Source organism: Parasteatoda tepidariorum, chromosome 5 (genome assembly GCF_043381705.1).
Source record: "Parasteatoda tepidariorum isolate YZ-2023 chromosome 5, CAS_Ptep_4.0, whole genome shotgun sequence".
NCBI classification, from domain to species: domain Eukaryota; kingdom Metazoa; phylum Arthropoda; class Arachnida; order Araneae; family Theridiidae; genus Parasteatoda; species Parasteatoda tepidariorum.
Genome location: NC_092208.1, coordinates 66,968,891 through 66,986,630, shown reverse-complemented (window position 1 = coordinate 66,986,630; position 17,740 = coordinate 66,968,891).

Below are 17,740 nucleotides of genomic sequence, written 5' to 3'. Positions count from 1 at the left end.
AAATTAAAATGAAAATATCGATTTTAGTTTCATCATTCATTATTTTATATCTTCTTAAAGATTGATTGTAAGTAAAATTATCTGACCCATCATTAATCGTAGTTAATTGCTATACATTAAATTATAAAGATGTCCATGTCTATACTTAATATTTTTTATAACAATGATTATCTTTAATGAGCTAAATCTTAAGGAAAACACAATTAATAAAAATATTGTTTTGCGTAACACGTAAACGATATTAGTTCAATCTATATTAGTATTAATTTTCTATTTATTTATTCAGGAAAATAAGTTTAACATAATTCCATTTAAAAATTAAATATAATAGGTTTTAAATTCTGTGTAAAACTGAAATAATATGAAAACTGTTTTGCTTTGTACCATGATAATTTTTTTTGTTTGAATTAAAGCTATTCTTGAATTTGTAATTTATAGTTTTTTCCATCTCGTCCAGTTTCTCCACTTTCTTCAACTTTTTTCCAGTGTTCTATAAACATAATTTTCTGGCCGAAATTCTAACCTTGCACTAAATTAATATTTCCGTTTACCGAATAGGCTGATACATTACATGTAATTTGTGCATGAAGCTGATCGAGCATTTTACCATTTAATGAATCTCTTTATCTGTAATTTTTAATACTATATTAATTTAATTTGCACCAAAAAATAACAATTGTAAAACATCTAATAAATTCAGCACCGATTTAAATAATTTTATCTTAAAATGTAGCGTATTAAGGTAATATCGTAGAATTACATTATAATAAAGAAAAAACTCTTCAAATTTTAAACTCTTATTTTAGAAAACAATCAAAATCAAAACGTAATAACAGCAGAGTAAAATAAGGAAGATAAATATTGCAGTTAAAATACCTTCAAATTAGGAATGCAAAAATATTTTATAAGAAAACTATACTTTTTTGATTTTTGTAAATTTTATCCTGATGTATCCTGAAAAAATATATGGAAATTAATCTGGGAAAACAGGATTCTATTATGTGATTTTCCGGCTAATAAAATTCCACCGACAGCAATGGAAAACTGTTAGACCATTCTGTTTTTATGTTATATAAAGATTTGTAGCTCGCTCATAAGTTCATATAATTAAAAATTTCTGATTTAAAAATGTTCCCGTTTCTGATTGGCTGGTTAATCCATTTGAACTTAAAACTTGTTTTCAAATGTCAACGCTCAAATTGTCAACGATTTCATTGGATCCTACGACACCATCGTCATATTTTTTTTAATTAGATACATTGTTAGAAATGTACGATAATATCGTTAAAGCTTGCTTCAACTTTTAACATCGCAATAAGTTGAACATGTTTCATTAATCTTGATTGCAAAATACCATTGTTTAACTTGAATGAAAAAATGGTTCATTATCTTATTGAGATTGCATCAATTTTGAACCATATTATGGTACCTATATTTTGGTTCAACGTTGATAAGATTTTTCTGAGAGTAAATAATCGATTACATTTTAAAAACATGCGTGTCAATATACGCAGGAAATTAAATAAAAATAATTCAGTGAGACAGAAAAAAAAAGTACTTTAAATAGTTTGCTACTTTGGGTCATGTACGTTAAAAATATCTCTCGCATCTTTGTAATACATTAGTGATACTCAACTATTCAGTCATCAAAAGTGTTACTTTTGTGAATTGCAAGCCTAACTTCAATATGTTTTCGGAAAAATCGGTTTAATAATGAACCATAATATTGGCTGAACTACGAGGCAAATTCGTTGGACTTGAATAAGATGTAAAATTGAATCATGTTTCTGTTAAAGTTGAATAATTGTATTATGCAATCAAGATAAAGAAACACGATAATAGGATACAACTTAAGGTTGTAAAAAATATGTTTCAATACACCACAATTTCTAGATTACAGATGTTTTAATTAAAAAAGAGAGAAAAACTACCGAAAATTTATTATAAAAGACCTGGTAACTCAGGGTGCCGGTACATTTTTATTCTGTAGGTTATTTTGGAAAATTATTTCATTTTGTGTGCTATAAAGAAGAAATTTTCTCAAAATTCAGGGTAAATTTTTTTTCCGGCAATTAAATAATTAGGAGTTGATATTGGATTTTATCGTTTTTGTGATGTATCATAAAAAAAAAGGTTTTTCTAGATTAGGGGGAAAGACTGTTGAAGTGGGGAAAGACTGTTGACTGTTCTGCATCCAAAAAGTGATCGATGATTGGAAATATCAATTTAAGAAATACGAAAAGGCTAGAAATATATACGGTTTGTTGTTTTCTGCTTAAGGCACCAGTTTATTCGCTTATACCTAATTTTAATTAGCAGCGCATTTCATCAACAGATGACGCAACTGAAAAAACTAAAATTAAAAATTTACTATATCAGACCATTACAATTGGATATTTTGCAAGGAGGTATGCTCATTGTGCTCTCAGGCAATTTCCAGTTCCTGCTGAAAATGATGGTGGTTTTAAAAATACTGTCCATGTTTTTGAAATCAGCTGCTCCATATGCTAATGTACCTAATAGCTAATTTTGATCTTAGGGAGAATAAGTATTAGTTCCCTAAACAGAACGCTGCAAACCATGCCAAAAATTTTGCCACTGTTTTTATTCTGCGAGCAGTGGTGAGAATGATCCAGTCAATTTTAGTATCCTTGAATTTGTAATTAAATTATTATGTGTGTTATCCACTGATTAATCGATCGATACATCATAAACACTAAACAAATGGTGTAGTAACTTTGATGAAAAATATTTAAACTTCGGATTTTAAATTTAAATAATTTCATTTGAAATAATTTCGGATTATAAATAATTTAACCAAAATGTGTGATGTAGCCCCTTTTAGCCCCCTTCTATTTTCTCCTTCGTACTCATTTTTAAGAATCCTCATTTCCACTCGAAGCCTGACATTATTTTTAAACGATTCCCAAGATTGGTACTTAGTTTCTGAAAATCCCATCGTTAGAAAAAAACTTTTCTTGGGCGTTATTTATTTATTTATTAATTTATTTTGGTCCACTATATCTTTGTAGCAAATTTTACTAAAACTGGAAACGGTGCACGGAAAAAAAAATTCTGGTAAAATTACAGTCTTGTATAGTAATGACATTTCATGTAAATAATAATAATTATAAATTCTGTTGAATATAACTAAAATATTCTGCATTCAAACAATTTTTTATCCGTTCATGTGGTAACAGTTTACCGGAAATGCTGGTTTTCAAAATTATAGTTTTTATAACCTCACATTCAGTAAAAAATACAAACCTGAAAAGCAAATTAACCGAATCAATGGTTTTTATGCCATGATCGAAGGTATCACAATAACTGAATTTTCCCACATTTACGAAATTTTATCACTTTAAAAATCTTATGTTATGGCTAATTTTACCAAAATAATTAACCAAGCAGGTAAAAATTGCTGAGTTTTTTGGTGTTTCCATAGAGCCAGAAACTCGCGAAATTTTACTATACTCTAGTAGTTGACAGTTTTGTTCATACTTTTTTTTTCAGTGTGGGCAAGATCCATTTGTGCATATGATCATCTCTTGTAAATAATTTTTTTAAAACCTACGAGTTAAAAAAAAAAAGAAAAAAGAATTTAAGAAGAAATCTTTTAAGAACTTGTTATGCTTTTTGATGTGTTGACGACAAATTTAAAAATAACCAATAGATAANGAAAAAAAAAGATAAAAAATCACTTAGATTTAAGATGAAATCGTCACAAATAAAGTGCACAAAAAGTGATTATTTAAATTTGCGATCTGAAACTCGCATCGTAATAAAAATTCCGGGTTTTCGAAATCACGTAGAAAATCAGAAATAACCGTTAAAAAAAATCATTTATATTTACGATAAAATCGGCTTAAACGTACATTTACTAAAGAATCTGTTAAAATTGATTGGGTCAAAACGTGATGACTTAAAAGTGCGATTAAAAATTGCCATTTTTTAAAATTTTTTACTGTGTTTAGAAGCTCTCGCGGGCCGCACTTCAGCAGTCGGAGGGCCGCATTTGGCCCGCGGGCCGCAGGTTGTGCACCCCTAGTTTATGTGATGTATCATAAAAAAAGGGTTTTTCTAAATTAGGGGAAAGACTGTTGAAGTGGATTCTCTAAGGTGTGATATTCTGTGTCCGAAAAGGTGATCGATAATTGGAAATATCATTTTAAGAAATGCGAAAAAGCTAGAAATATACGGTTTGTTGTTTTCTGCTTAAGGCACCAGTTTATTCGCTTTTACCCAATTTTAATTAGCTGCGCAATTCATCAACATATGACGCAGCTGAAAAAACTAAAAACAAAAATTTACTATATCAGACCATTCCAATTGGAATATTTGCAAGGAGGTATGTTCATTGCTCTCTCAGACAATTTCCATTTCCCGCTGAAAATGGTGGTGGTTTTAAAAATACTGTCCACGTTTTTCAAATCAGCTGCTTCATATGCTAATTAACCTAATAGCTAAATTGATCTTAGGGAGAATAAGTATGTAGTTCCCTAAACAGAACGCTGCAAATCGTACCAAAAATTCTGCTAAAAAGTTAGGCGTAGAAAAAAAAAAAGCATTTTAGATGGGGTTAAATCACCCCAGAATGCATGTAAATATTAAATATATTAGTCAGTTAAAACAATAATGATTAAAAGAAATAAATGATTGAATATTGTAATTTACTTTCGAAATTAATAACATATTTGAGGTCAACGCTTTGAACTATTAAAGAGGGACCGTACACATAAATTAGTGTTTTCCAAACTTATGACTTTTGTGTACCCTTTCTAAATTTTTTGTAACGCTATGTACCACTAATTAAAAATGACTATTTTTTACTATAAAAAATTGCACAAAAGTTGAAAATGAAAACTGGCTGTTGACACCACTAATTATTAACTGTTAACTGTGCAAAAAATAGCCAATAGAAAAATACGTAATCGTACATTTTCTTGGCTAGCTTTGTTTTTAAATAAAATTTTTGAAATTTTCGTTTGTTGCAAGATATTTCGCATAAGAACGCGTATCCCCGCTAAACTGTTCCAGTATCCCTAGGGGTACGCGTACCACACTTCGGGAAACACTGACATAAATGAAGTCGATCATTTTTTCAGTATTTTTGGCCTTCCCTTTGTCACAATGCGTCACACTAACCTCTACCTCTACTTGTCACACGAGGATCAAAATTGTGATGGTATGTCTTCGGATCATCTCAGAGATGTGTCCCAGACCGTCGCCAATAGCCCTATGTGCATCTCTAGTGCGACGTAAATGAACTACAACAACAACTACTTGTCACATATCATTCTTTAATGTGTAAACATATACTAGCAATTTAGAATCAAAACGCATGATTGATCATATTTAAAAATTTGTTATGAGTATAAACTTTAACTACGCGTTTTAATGACGTTTGTGAGCTTAACTACTACTATAATCGTGTTAAGAATTGTCAATTTATGCCACGAGGCGGCGCTCAAGTCAATATCATCAGTTGCCATTCAACTCCGGAACAGGACGCATCTCCCTGTCACTTCTTAATGATCCTATCAATTTTTGTATCTTTAAATTTGTAAATAAATTATTATGTGTGTTGCAATCCACTGATTAATCGATCGATACATCATAAACACTAAACAAATGGTGTAGTAATTTTGATGAACAATATTTAAACTTCGGATTATAAATTTAAATAATTTAATGTTAAATAATTTCGGATTTTAAATAGTTAGACCAAAATGTATGATGCAGCCTCTTTTAGCCCCCTTCTATTTTCTCCTTCTTACTCATTTTTAAGAATCCTCATTTCCACTCGAAGCTTGACATTATTTTTAGACGATCCCCAAGATTGGTGCTTAGTTTCTGAAAATCCCATCGTTAGAACAAAACTTTTCTTGGGCGTAATTTATTTATTTATTAATTTATTTTGGTCCACTATATCTTTGTAGCAAATTTTACTAAAACTGGAAACGGTGCACGGAAAAAAAAATTCTGGTAAAATTACCGTCTTGTATAGTAATGAGATTTCTGGTAAATAAAAATAATTATAAATTCTGTTGAATAAAACTAAAATATTCTGTATTCAAACCATTTTTTATCCGTTCATGTGGTAAAAATGTGGTTTACCGGAAATGCTGGTTTTCAAAATTATAGTTTTTATAACCTCACATTCAGTAAAAAATACAAACCTGAAAAGCAAATTAACCGAATCAATGGTTTTTATGCCATGATCTAAGGCAGGGATGGGCAAACTACGGCCCGCGGGCCAACTGTGACCCGCCGGAAGATTTTGTCCGGCCCACGGATAGAATTTTTATTTGTCGATCCTTGGCAATTATAAACAATATACATCCATTTTCTTGTCAACTATGTTTAAAATTATTTCTGTTTTTCCTTTTTTAACAAAGTACTGAACACATTTTTACTTTCTTTTTTTTGTTCCACCAAACATAAATTGATGGAAATAGTTAGCGCAGACAGCTTCAATTGGTAAAATGTTGAAGGCAGAAGTTCCTTATGGAATGGCCGTAGATTGGCTCCAACTAGCGTTTGTCTTTCTCGAGGAGCTGACTTATGGAATCTAATATAGGTAAATTGTACTTCACATTTGGCAGACTGCGCATTTTACGCTCCAAAGAACGAACAATCTAACAATCATCTGAAGCAGTTGTTTCTAAATATGCCAAAGTCTTACAAATCATTACCAAAAGCTAGTTTCCATGCCAAATGTGCTAGTTCCCATGACTAGTACTTCATGCCCAGAAAATCAGTGCTATGTTCGCTTAATCTTATATATGTGAACAATAGTTTTCAATTATGAACCTTAGAAAAAGTCATTTCAGAAGTAGACTAACAGAAAAGCATTTAGTCTTGTTCTTTAAAATAAGCACATCTCACTTCGAACCTTAATATAAGGAACTTTTAAAAATGAAATCGCAATTTCCTTCATCTCACTAAATATTTAAATTAAAACTTGTAAATCGCTTTTTTATTTTTTTTAAATTTTGAAGGTTTTTACTTGGCCCACCAAGCATTTTTTTCCTTGATTTTTGGCCCTCGACCAAAAAAGTTTGCCCATCCCTGATCTAAGGTATCACGATAACTGAATTTTCCTACATTTACGAAATTTTATCACTTTAAAAATCTTATGTTATGGCTAATTTTACCAAAATAATTAACCAAGCAGGTAAAAATTGCTGAGTTTTTTGGTGTTTCCATAGAGCCAGAAACTCGCGAAATTTTACTATACTCTAGTAGTTGACAGTTTTGTTCATACTTTTTTTTTCAGTGTGGGCAAGATCCATTTGTGCATATGATCATCTCTTGTAAATAATTTTTTTAAAACCTACGAGTTAAAAAAAAAAAGAAAAAAGAATTTAAGAAGAAATCTTTTAAGAACTTGTTATGCTTTTTGATGTGTTGACGACAAATTTAAAAATAACCAATAGATAAAAAGCTTCTGATAAAAGCTGCTCCTGTGTTTATATTACCATTAAAGTTCGTTTAGAAACGACGAAACACGAATTTATTTTTTCAAAAAAGCGTTATTATGAAAACTACAAGTTGATAGCTCCACAATATGTAAGTTTTTTTTCCCAGTAATTTATTTTTGCTTATGTTGTCCATAAAAGATTGACAATAGTCAATGGCCAGTTCTCTATTTTGAATGTAGCATTCACTTCATGACTTATCTGTAAGTCCGAAATATTTTGTTAAAAATTATTTATTAAATGACGAACGAGAATGTTCACAATTAGCATACACTTGAATGTAAAAAGTTTTGCTATTTTTTTTTTCTTTACATGTATCCCTGTTATCAGTTATTCTGTTTGTCTACATTTCAACATTGTCTACATACAAAATGTCTACATATTTATCATTATTTTTTTTACTTACAACATATATTTCAGACATGTGTTAATTCAGTGAGCAAAATAAAACAAAATTAAGATTCAGCTCTCAATAACTTATGTTCTTGAGATCGGATTCCCGCATACTAAATCAATCAATCTTGATAGTTCGAAGAACTAACCTGCTAATAACTTTATTCAAAATCTTAATTGAGTTAAGAAATAATACACAAAAACGTAGATACGCAAGACTATTTTTCAGGATTCTTGACAATCAAAATTAAATAGCCGCTATCTGCACAGTAAAAAATTCCAAATCAAATTAAGGTAAAAAGTACCGGCACTTAGGGTGTTAATCCTTTTTACTGTAAAATAAATTTTTACCTTTTTTTTTTTTTTAAATTTTTTTTAAAAAACTTTTTAATGGCCTTAGACTAAGTTCTATTAGTTTATTGTCTTGTTTTAGTCAATGACTGCATGTGTATGAAATATTTATTAAAATGACCGACTTCTTGGTGTTGTCATCGCTTGAAATAAACATTACCTTATCTGTAAAATCTAATTTACCTTATCTGAGTAGTTTAGATGAGTCGAAAAATACTAAATTTATATCGTTAAAGTGTATTACAGTTTCTTAGGGTTTAAAAAGAAAAAGTGACTTTAATAGACCATGAGAAATAGAATTGGCGAATTAAATTCAACCCTTCCCTGCATTGTTAAAAAAAAAATTTTAAATAAATTTTTTTCGCTATATTCTATTAGTAATGTATCACAATGTATCTTATTTATTTCTACCACATATAACTTTTACACGTTATGGTATTAGTGAAAAGTAAATAAATAAAACATAAATGTGTTTTTTGTTACTTTGTTTACTACACCTGCCATTTTAGAACTTTCAAAATAAATATTTTCTTTGTTTTGCGTATTTGGTATGCGTATGATTTAGTTTGTATTGATTGTTAGTATTCTATTCTTGCAAAGTAATTATTTATATTTTAATCTTAAGCAAAATGGCCACAATAAAACATAAAAAATAGTAATATTTATTTTTCTTCAAGCTGGGGATAAAGCGGAAGTTTTAAAATATTTTTTTCATGTCTAGATATAAATTTGTCATAACACTGACGAAATTATGTTATCTTTGTAGCCTATATTTACAGATAGCGTAATGGATTTCCGTGAAAATATGACCTTCAGAAATTTCCTTTAATGTTATTATTTTCATTAAAGTTATTTACCGATAATCCATACTAAAAATGATTAAGTTTCTTTCCTTTGATCACTGAATACAAAAACGTATATTCAATTAATGTATACAGGAAAGTATTTGAAATATCTGCAGAGCGAAAAATATAGTTTTCCATTTCGTTTTATGAAAAACAAATTTTATTTTTGCTAATAAAAGAAAGTGATGACTGATCTACCACGTGTAAATGTTATTCCCTCTTCTGCTTCATTTCAAAAATTAAATGCCTATTAAAGTTTACCTTACAGGCTTAAAACAATTTGGCTAAAATAATATTTTACAGAAAAATTTTAGTTTTTTAATAATTTTTTTAAAAATTTCGTTAATTTAGTTTTTTTTTAAATTTTTTACTTGCAAATAGCTGAATACTCTTTCTTCGTATGGAATAAAAGAAAAAGGTGACAAATCGTTATTCATCAATACTAAAAAATTATGCACATAACTGAAAAAATATACCGACATAATTAATGAAACTAAAATAATTAAAAAAACTTTTTTTTACAAAATTTATTTTTTGTTTGCTCTTCCCATTTGTTTAAATTTATTGCATTTAGCAAAACACGTTTTTAGTCTTTCATCCCATGAAAATAAAGATTAACTGTATTTAGTATCATTTGCCACGATGCTGTTGCTCGAGGCTAACTCATGGTAATCAAAATTTACCATAATTAAGCAATTTTCTTCTGTATTTATCCCTTTTGAGAGGCTGTAAAAACTTCTTTTCACAGTTATTAAAACTGCACCTATGATACCCTATTAAAACTGCACCTTCTTATCACCTATTAAAACTGCACCATTTACCATAACACCAGTAGTAACTATTACCAAAATGAATTAAGCACCATTGGCGTCAATAATAGCATGTAGATTTTTCAAGCTTCTCCTTAACGAAGTAGTACTACTTTTTTATTAAATTTGTTATCTTTTTCACAATTATATTTTTAATCCAATTATTATCTATTTTCAAAATTAGTTATGAATCATTGGTCGCCATAATCGAGATAATAGAGTCAATAATCGAGAGGTGACTTTTTACTATTTCTACTTTAATTTTGCTAATCATTACATAACATATTTTTTTAAAATTATTATTTTAATGGGATTCCAGCAAGTGACCTAGTGTGATTATCTCGATCCTGATTGGTTGTTGAAACGTAGCATTTGTTTACGTTAGCGACTTTATTCTATTTCAAGTAAGTCAAGTACCAATTCCCTTATGTAACACAGTCTAAATACAACACCACAATGATTTTTTCGCAAAGACTTCAATTCTTTCACTGTATATTTACACAAAGACAGGCAAGATGCCATGTAGAACATAAACAAACTTATTATGCATCGAAGTTGCCAAAAGTACAAAAATATGTCACGGTTACAGTGAAATACATAAACAAACAATTTATCTAAGTTAAATAAAATAAAAAGACGAGAAAAAATTATATTTAAATAAATTCGACGAGCGATACGGCTATGTATATAATTAACTTAACATTAATTAACATTCTAAGCTATGTAGAAAAACTTAGCTCAACTTTAATACGCCATTTGGCAAGATCAGCTGGTTCTGACGTCATAGGTCACGTGTGGGTATTGTTTGTCTTCATTTTGGAGTTCAAGTACCCAATTGGGTATAATATGAAAAAAACACAACTACTTCCACTTAGTAGGAATAACATTTACCATGACGCTATGCTAAATTCTATGCCACTATCCACATAAATCAATTATTAATCAAAAATCGAATATCAATTACTTTTCTTTATAATGCAATAAAATCTGGCGAGCAGCTATTTAAACGATCAAACACTTCGTATGTTTATTTATGGCTTGAAGTTATGCTCGCAGAAAATGTCATTCTTGGGTTAAATTTAGTAGGAATAACACAACCTGTGACGTAGGCTATAGTATACCCAATTGCCGTTATTTTAAATTATTTAGTTATATATGACCACGTTTTAAAAGCATAACTATAAACAAAATAAGCACGTGGTCATAGAAAACTTCTTAAATACTAATTTGGTGCAGTTGTAATTTATATTTGAGAGGAGATCTAATCACAAGATACAAACTAGTACCATAACTCCAGAATCAAAACAATTAGTCAATTTAATGTGATTTTGCAGGAAAAGAAACTGCTTCAAAAGTTAACTTGTATTTTATATTCTGAAAACCTAGCCATCATGACAACACTTAAAGATTGCAGCAAAAGCTTGGTATAGTCAATTAAGTATATTTTTATACTGAACCTGATGAATTAAGATCTCAAAATAATTATGTTCTTTTTTTTAAATTTTATTTTTTGAAACGCCTGAACATAATTGTCACAATACAAAAGAAACGACCAAAATCAAAATAAGTTTTTTGAAAAAAATTAAATCCAATGCTAAGAAAAGGATCTTTGTGATATGAGACTTAGCTCTCATCTCGCCTGAGTCATAATTTATGGCCGGTTTGATCTTGGCAATGAAAATGGTCTCCACGCGGCCCAACCTTCACCTTGACCTCCTAACGAAGCGTTATATCGATCTTCCAAACCTCAGCCACATTTGGCTGCATTTACTACTTTTATTTGGCGATTTTCGATACCGCTGTCTCGCGCAACGTCTAAGAAATCACTTGACTGTTTTCAAATCAAATGGTGCTTTTAAAAAAACATAATTTAAAAGCCACGAATTCTTAAAAAGTATTCGATTGCTGATTCTTCAATTTTAGGTATTTTTAAATTATCTCTTTAACATATCTTAACTAATTTTTAATAGGTTTGGGAAGTTATTCCTGGTAAAGAGAAATAATTTTGGATACTCTAATTTTTAAACTTTTTATAAATGTAACAGTGTCCAATTCAAAAGCCTTACTCCTAAATGTCTCAGTTGTCATCGTTTCTGAATCAGGTTCGAATTCAAGCTATTAATCCATGTTGACTGAAATATTATGATTTCTTAATGGCTTTGACTGTATTAATGACAAAAAGTGTCAACAACGAGAGATAAATTTTCAATTTTTCAAAAGTTTGTCAAGTTCAAGACAACGTTTGTCAAGAAAAGTTTGTCAAAAAGTTTCAACAACCAGAGACAACGTTGGGTTAATCATGGATGTGTTTCCTCTCCATATAACGGAAATGCAGGCTAATTTAATTTTTCTGAAGAGGACACTATACCATGGGAGAAATGTTTCATTGCAAATTTTTCTATGTTTGCGATGAAAAGTTTCTCCGGTGCTATGGCGTACCATCTCACATTATATATAAAAAAAAAGCTAATAAAAAGAAAATGAGTGAAAAAAAAGCAAAGAAAACTATGAATGTCATGCTTAAGTAAAATATTTTTTAACTTAGTCGAAAAATATAATTTTGTTGTTAACATGGAAACTATTTTTTTCCCTTCGAAAATGACTTTAAAAAAATTTGAAATTATTTGTTAAATTTAAGATTTTGAAACAAATAAAAGTATTTATTTTATTTCAAATTGTTAAAACTGATCTTTAAAATTTTTGAGAAAAATACCAAGCCAAACATTTTCTTGTTCAAGACAAGTGTTTGGCACTTATCTAAAAAAATTTAAATACTTCAAACAAATAAAATTATTTATTATATTTACTTTATTACGATGTGTATGAAGAAGCTATTTCGGCTGTACACCAGTGCAAAAGTGGTTTGAAAAATTTCGATTAAGGGTGCACCACACCAGTTTAAGCTGATGGAGATACAATAAAAACATGAATTGATGTAAACCTGTGAATAAAATCCAGTGAGACTGGCTGAGAGATTAAAATTATTGAATGGGATACCTACAAGTGACGTAGTGTGGGTAGCTCGATCCTGATTGGTTGTTGAAATGTGGCATTTGTTGACATTAGCAGTTGTTCCTTCCATTCTTATTCGACTAGGCCAAGCAATTAATTCCCAGTAGCAGTGCCGGATTACGCTTGCAGGGACCCTAGGCCATTCAAATTTTTGGGGCCCTTAGATAAAAAAAAATTCTCGTATATATTTTTCATTTATTCAAATATAAAAGTATTTATCTATCTTTTCTTTTAAGAAAGCATATTTAAANAAAATCATTGTTTTTCTTAATTTTTTTAAATTTATTTTTAAAAAATCCATTTTAAGGGGGCCCCTAATCAAAGGGGGTCCCAGGTCAGGCCTAGTCTGACCTAATGAGTAATCCGGCACTGCCAAGTAGCAATTTTCTTAAATGACACATTCTACATTCTTTCACAAAGATTTTCAATTCTTTCACTATATATTTCTTACTTAGCACAAAGACAGGCACGAAGCCACGTGGTACATAAACAAACTAATTATGCATCGAAGTTGGCAGGTACACAAAGAAAAATATATCACGGTTACATTAAAATACATAACAAATAATAAATCTAATTTAAGTATAAGACGAGAGAGAATTCTATTGTAACAAATTTGATGGGCGATACGGCACTTTAACTAACCTCACATTAATTAACATTCTAACGTGTGGAATAACTTAGCTAAACTTTAACACGTCATTTTACGTATGAACGGTCAGCTGGTGTCATTGATCACATGTGTGGTTATCGGTGATTTTCTTCTTGAAGTATAAGTACCCAATTCGATTGTTCCTGATCATTTGAAAAGCCTAAATGTTTTATCTAAAAGCTCGATATACAGATTTCTCATGCACTTGCAGATTAAAATTTGTGATTTGCTTTTCAAACGTCAACAACAACAAAAAAACAAACATCCATTTTTAAAGCGTAGGTACAAGAAATCGGTTGTCTACAACGATGTTCCGGTTTCTACAAAATCTTTTAGAAAACCTTTACTTCAAATAAGAAAGTCAAAAATCATTTGGATCAGTTTTTTTTTTATTGGGCACCACTAATTACAAAAATTTTATGCGCGTAGAATCATACTATTGCCAGAAGGGAGGATAAAGGTATTGAACCAGAACGGACAGTATATGATGTAATATAATATTTATTTACTACAAGAAAATTGTCTTTTATTTCCACCAAAAAAAAAAAAAAAAAAAAAAAAACGAAATTGCTTTCCTAACAACCTAACTTAGGTCTTCAGTTTGATACACCTTTTTTCTCTTTGAAAAACTTCATTATTAACATACTGAAAATCTTTATGTTCGTTTCTGATTTTTTGACCAACTCCAATTTTTTTTTCTTTAAATGTCTCGCAAAATTACATTTCTTTTTGTTTATTAAAAACTTATCTGATTTGCAAAAATGATTTATTCCTCTATCTTTTTTATAAAAATAATTTTATGTTATTTTTTAAAGAAATATATTTAATATACACACTTTTTGGGGTTTTTTTCATTTCAAATTTTATGCAGGAAAAGAAATGAAAAGATGAATTTACTTTATCTAAAATAAGCTCAGTGCAAAAAACCTTAAATTTTTTCAACTCTATGAAAGAATCAAAATCCTTAATATTTTAAAAGTAAGACAATCTTGAAAATTTTTTTTTCCTTTTAAAATTTATTTGCATGCATATTCATGTAAACGTATATTTTTATGAGACAACCAGAAATAACCGTTAAAAATGTCAAGTTTCATCCTATTAATAAGAAAAGAAATTTGCAACTCTAGGTTTAGGTATCTCTTTTATCCTTTCACATAAGATTGATGAATCATTGTCTTATAGTCGCGGAAGATAATATCAAAAGCTTAATAACCTCAAGGTTGAAAATTCCAAATGATAATTAAGTTAAAAATTCTTCTATATTATTAATGAGACAAAACGGTTGTCAGTTGAATGGGTTATAAAACCCTAAGATTAGAACAAAAAAGAAGAAATAAAAAAAGGCTTAGAAACTATTTCGTATCGGAATTAATTTGCCTTTATGTTAAGCTTTTAAACTTTAACCGATATGCCATTAATACTATCTTTTGTAAAACACCGGTTTTCAGTCAGTAATTATTCTCCAAGTTCATTGTTATATATACACAAAATCAAACAAGGAAATAATTATTATATTGGGAATAGCGTTACATTATGTAAAGATTTTATTATTAATGATAAAAATTTTATTATTAATTGTAAAAATTTTGTACCTAGCTTAGGTTCCATTCATTATTATGCTTAGAGATGTTGATAGTTCAGCATGGATGTTTTGTGACTGATTCTGGCAGTGTGGTTAGCTGGTTGTGTTTTTTCTTTCAACAACCACTATCTTCTCTGCCCTAAGCAGATCACTTGTTGTCATCCACTTATACCTTGGATCCTTAAAATCTTAATTATGCTTGCATGGTTAGAAAAGAAGATAATTGTAAGTATAAATCTTTTTCCCCCTTTAATCTGTTGTTTTTAAAATGGATGATGTGACATAGTTTATCAGGATTATTCTTTTTGTGCATGATACATATTGAACTGTTATGTACCAATTCGTTACAACTTTAGAATGCGACAACAGAAGTACCCCCCCCCCTAAATAAAATCTAAAAATCCTCCTATCTATGAATGCCACAAAAATCAGGAGTATTTCAGGTATTCAGGAGCATTTAAGTAAAATCTCAATTTTTGTGAAAATGTAAAAAATCTACTCACAATAAATCACAAATATCATTAATATGTTCATGCTTTTTGTGAAAAAATCTTGTTTGTGCATGAAAAATCTATTCAGAATTTTTCACTACCTTAAGATGTTTTTTCCCTTCCTGTCAGGATCCTGTTTTTATGGGGAGAGGGATTTCACAAAAATTATGTCGTTCACAGAATGACGAAACAAAGATATAAAATTAAGATTTAAATCATTACATAGAATTCTTTTTCCAAAAAAAGAAATTTGCAAAGGGTCCCTTTTTAAAATAAAACAAATATTGTGAAGTCCTTTTTTGTAGTAAAATATTTTTGTAATTCTTAAAGGAGCCAAATTTCTTTAAAAATGACCTTTAAAATGCCATATAAATAATAACCTTTTCTTTAAAGAAAAATATTTTACTGAATGCAGTGTAAATATCTTTATTATTTCATTTTTAATAACATTTTGTTAAACATTTCCCAGGACAAATTAACGTTGGAAGTAAATCAATCCTATAGACTTGCATACTTTATTCAGTGCCTGGTTGTTTGGAGCATAAGTGGGAATATTAATTTTGAAAAATCAATTTCATTATTAACTGTGAATTTTACTAAAAAGAATATTTAGTGGAGTTCAGGTGACTAGACTTGTCTTTGAACTAAAATAGGTTTAGAAATGGAATCATTACGCATTCAATTCGTATGCAATTGTCCCACTGATTATAAATGCGCTTTAAAATTTAATTCACGATTCAAAATTTCTTGAACCAAAAATTATTTTGATTAATAAAAACAATTTTATTTTTCAAATTTATTTCTCATATGATTTTAGCTCATTCATTCAATGTAAATTATTTTAATTATATAATGCATTTAAGTTCAGGAAAGGTGTTCCATAAAAACACCTGAAACCCCCCCCCCTCAAGATAATTTAATTTTTAATGTAATTTACGACTTCTTGATAATGTTCTACAGGCTTTTTAATGCATCCGAGATATCTCAATTAAAAATTGATTTGTAATTTATGTTCAGAAATTTCTGGAACAGAAATTTGTTTTTACTAAGTTAAATTATCTTTTGATTAATTAAAATAATTATTAACGTTTACCTTTATGCCGCTGCTATTCTGGATCATGAGTACCCGCCGTAAGCTAAAACCACTTATAAAAATCAGAGGATAATAATCATCAGTCAGTGCATTTTCATTGGATAGATAAATCACATGGTATGCTCACATGAAGTTCAAAATTTCTTAGTTGCCTTTAGCATAAAACTAAAAAAAGTTACAACCATATCTTACTTATAATATAGTTCTTTATCTCTTCTAATATAAAGGTATGAAAGTGTAATATTTATTTATTATCTTTTTAGTACTTGTAGATATTTTTATGAATTTGATTTTGATCATTATTTAACATTAAAAGTTGAAAACTAATGTTCTTTATAGTAATGTTGTTTCTTTATAGTAATCTTTACATAATATGATGTTACCTTATATATGATGATGTTACATTTTAAGTTGGTATTTAATCTTATACAGTGCTTTATAATTATGAAACAGTAAATAAGTCATAATGACTTTTACGTTTAGCTGTGTCTAAAACTGTATCCAGTCATGAAAAATTACAAAATTTAAATATAAGATTGTAAGACACCCTCAGGAATGAATTTTTCACACTTTTTGTAAAAAATGTCCTTGATGAAAACATTTTCTTAAATGAGTTTTTATAGCAGAAAATAATTAAATTAAAAAAAATATGTATGAAGTTCTAGTTGTTAACAAGTAAAAAGATTTAAGTTCAAAAATTTAATTAAATTATTTAAAAATTGTTAAGTTTAAAAATTTATATTTATAGAATTAGGAACTAAAATTTATGAAACTGAATCTATGTTCATAAAGTCATCTGAATCTGTGTGGGTCGTGATCCTTCTTAGATAACTATATAAATAAGTTAAACTTAATGTGCTAACATATTAAAATTGGTAATATGCTGCAGAAAATATTTTCTTTTTATTTTCAAAATGGAATTTTTTTAGAACTTTTTATGTAATAGCAAAATTTTAAATTAAGTGCATTTGCTATTTCTCATTTATTAATATTTTAGCAAGTAACCTATAATGCATGAAAATCTGCCTTAT